This window comes from Chroicocephalus ridibundus, chromosome 18 (assembly GCF_963924245.1).
Source record: "Chroicocephalus ridibundus chromosome 18, bChrRid1.1, whole genome shotgun sequence".
Taxonomy (NCBI): Eukaryota; Metazoa; Chordata; class Aves; order Charadriiformes; family Laridae; genus Chroicocephalus; species Chroicocephalus ridibundus.
In genome coordinates, this window is record NC_086301.1 from 8,102,759 (window position 1) to 8,106,372 (window position 3,614).

Below are 3,614 nucleotides of genomic sequence, written 5' to 3' on the forward strand. Positions count from 1 at the left end.
AGGGGGGCGGAAGTGACGCGAGGAGGAGGGACTTCCGGCAGACCCCCGAGGCGGGACGGGGGCGTGGTCATGGCAGAGGGGGCGTGGTCACAGGGAAGGGGGCGTGGCCATGTGGAAGGGGCGTGGTCAAGGTGGACGAGGGGAGGGGCCGAGCGGGTGGGGCGGGGCTTGGGGGAAGGGGGTGTGGGGTGAGCACCCCCGGTGTGGGGCTGAGACCCCAAATGTGGGGCTGAGACCCCCCCCGGTGTGGGGCTGAGGCCCCAAATGTGGGGCTGGGCACCTCCGATGTGGGGCTGAGACCCCCCCCGGTGTGGGGCTGAGACCCCAACTGTGGGGCTGGGCGCCTCTGATATGGGGCTGAGACCCCCCCGGTGTGGGGCTGAGACCCCAAAAGTGGGGCTGGGCATCCCCGATGTGGGGCTGAGACCCCCCCGGTGTGGGGCTGAGACCCCAAATGTGGGGCTGGGCGCCTCCGATATGGGGCTGAGACCCCCCCGGTGTGGGGCTGAGACCCCAAATGTGGGGCTGGGCACCTCCGATGTGGGGCTGAGACCCCCCCGGTGTGGGGCTGAGGCCCCAAATGTGGGGTTGGGCATCCCCGATGTGGGGCTGAAACCCCCGATGTAAGGCTGAGACCCCAAAGGTGGGGCTGAGACCCCCAAAACCGGGGCTGAGACACCCCCCCCACGATGTGGGGCTGAGACCCCCCCGGTGTGGGGCTGAGACCCCAAAGGTGGGGCTGGGCACCCCCGGTGTGGGGCTGAGCACCCCCAGCCATGGGGCCTCCCCGGCACCAGCTCTTTCCGAGCCCCCCCCCCCCCCCCGCCCCCGCCGGGGTCCTAATTAACGCCCGGGGGGGGGGGGGTTGGGGGGGGGGCCGCTGATTGATGAGCCGGGGGGCAGCCCGCGGGGGGGCCCAGTCCCCCACCTGCGCCTCCCCTTCGTTAAGCCGAGACTAATGAGCGGCGAGCCTGGCCCTGCCCCCCAAAAAACTTGGTGGGGGGGAGATGTGGGGGGGGGGGGATGTCCCTGGGTCCCCCCCCGCCTGGGCATCGCCTTCATTACCCGCTCTAATTAGGGGGTTGGTGGTTAAACAAATGACGGGGGATGGGGGGGGGGGGCTGCCTGTCCCTGCCTGCTCCTGCCCGTCCCTGCCTGTCCCTACCTGTCCCTGCCTGCTCCTGCCCGTCCCTGCCCGTCCCTGCCTGCTCCTGCCTGCTCCTGCCCGCTCCTGCCCGTCCCTGCCTGTCCCTGCCTGTCCCTGCCTGCTCCTGCCCGTCCCTGCCCGCTCCTGCCTGCTCCGCCTGTCCCTGCCTGCTCCGCCTGTCCCTGCCTTCTCCTGCCTGTCCCTGCCTGCTCTTGCCTGCTCCTCCTTGTCCCTGCCCTCTCCTGCCCGTCCCTGCCTTCTCCTGCCCGCTCCTGCCTGTCCCTGCCTGTCCCTGCCCGCTCCTGCCTGTCCCTGCCTGTCCCTGCCTGCTCCTGCCCGTCCCTGCCCTATCCTGCCTGTCCCTGCCTTCTCCTGCCTGTCCCTGCCTGCTCCTGCCCGCTCCTGCCCGTCCCTGCCCTCTCCTGCCTGTCCCTGCCTGTCCCTGCCTTCTCCTGCCTGTCCCTGCCTTCTCCTGCTTGTCCCTGCCCGCTCCTGCCCGCTCCTGCCCGTCCCTGCCTTCTCCTGCCTGTCCCTGCCTGTCCCTGCCTGCTCTTGCCTGCTCCTCCTTGTCCCTGCCCGCTCCTGCCTGTCCCTGCCTTCTCCTGCCTGTCCCTGCCTGCTCCTGCCCGTCCTTACCCGCTCCTGCCTGTCCCTGTCCTCTCCTGCCTGTCCCTGCCCGCTCCTGCCTGTCCCTGCCTGTCCCTGCCTGTCCCTGCCCGTCCCTGCCCGCCGCACGCAGCTGGAGCAATCAGCCGCCGCAATTAGCCCCCTCTAATTACAGGGATTAGGGGCTGCGGGCGGGGAGGGGACACAGGGGGACATTGACACACCGCCCCCCCCCCCCCCCCCCACACCCCCCTCAGCGGGCGCGGGGGGGCGGCAGGGTCTTTGTCACCGGCTGCCGTCCCCAGCGCCAGCCCTGGCAGTGTCCCCCGAAGGGGTGTCCCCGCTGCCACCCCCTGTGTCGTGTCCCCAAAGGGATGTCCCCAATGCCAGCCCTGGGAGTGTCCCCCAAAGAGGTGTCCCTTCTGCCACCCCCGTGTCATGGCCCCAAAGGGATGTCCCCGCTGCCCGTGTGTCCCCAAAAGGATGTCCCCACTGCCAGATCTTCACCGTGTCCCCAAAGGGATGTCCCCACTGCCACTGTGTCCCCAAAGGGGTGTCCCCACCCACTGCCATCCCTCTGTCATGTCCCCAAAGGGATGTCCCCAATGCCAGTCCTGGGAGTGTCCCCAAAGAGATGTCCCTTCTGCCACCCCCGTGTCATGTCCCCAAAGGGAGGTCCCCACTGCCAGTCTTGTGTCATGGCCCCAAAAGGATGTCCCCACTGCCCGTGTGTCCCCAAAAGGATGTCCCCAATGCCAGATCTTCACCGTGTCCCCAAAGGGATGTCCCCACTGCCACCGTGTCCCCAAAGGGGTGTCCCCACTGCTTGCGTGTGCCCAGAGGGATGTCCCCAATGCCAGATCTTCACTGTGTCCCCAAAAGGGATGTCCCCACTGCCATCCCTCTGTCATGTCCCCAAAGGGATGTCCCCAATGCCAGCCCTGGGAGTGTCCCCAAAGAGATGTCCCTTCTGCCACCCCTGTGTCATGGACCCAGAGGGATGTCACCAATGTCAGCACGTCCCCAAAGGGATGTACCTGCTGCTCGTGTGTCCCCAAAGGGATGTCCCCGCTGCCAACATGTCCCCAAAGGGACGCACTCACTGCTGGTGTGTCCCCAAAGGGATGTCTCTGCTGCCACCGTGTCCCCAAAGGGATGTCACCGCTGCCATCCCTGTGTCATGTCCTCAAAGGGATGTCCCTGCTACCAGCCCTGTGGTGTGTCCCCAAAAGGATGTCCCCACTGCCAGTGTGTCCCCAAAGGGACGTACCTGCTGGTGGTGTGTCCCCAAAGGGATGTCCCCAATGCCAGCTCTGCAGCGTGTCCCCAAAGGGATGTCCCCACGCTGACAACGTGTCCCCAAAGGGATGCACCCACTGCCAGCACTGTGGTATGTCCCCAAAGGGGTGTTGCCACTGCTGGCGTGTCCCCAAAGAGGTGTCCCTGCTGCCACCGCGTCCCCAAAGGGACGTCCCTGCTCCTGGACTGTCCCCAAAGGGATGTGCCTCCTGCCATTGTGTCCCCAGAGGGGTGTTCCCACAGGGATGTGGTGCTGCCACCCCTGCAGCGTGTCCCCAAAGGGATGTCCCTGCTGCCACCACGTCCCCAAAGGGGTGCCACGCTGCCGGCGCTGTGGCGCGTCCCCAAAGTGACGTACCCCCCCCTGTTGGGTGCCCAAAGCCTTGGCCCCGCTGCCGGTCTCGCAGCGCGTCCCCAGAGGGATGTCCCTGCTGCTGGAGCGTCCCCAAAGGGATGTCCCCAAAGGGACGTTGCCCCTGCCGGTGTCCCCCCAGCCCACGGGAGGCTGCCGGCCTCGCCCGCGTGTCCCCGCGCCTGGCTCCCCGCGTCCCCGAGCCCTGGG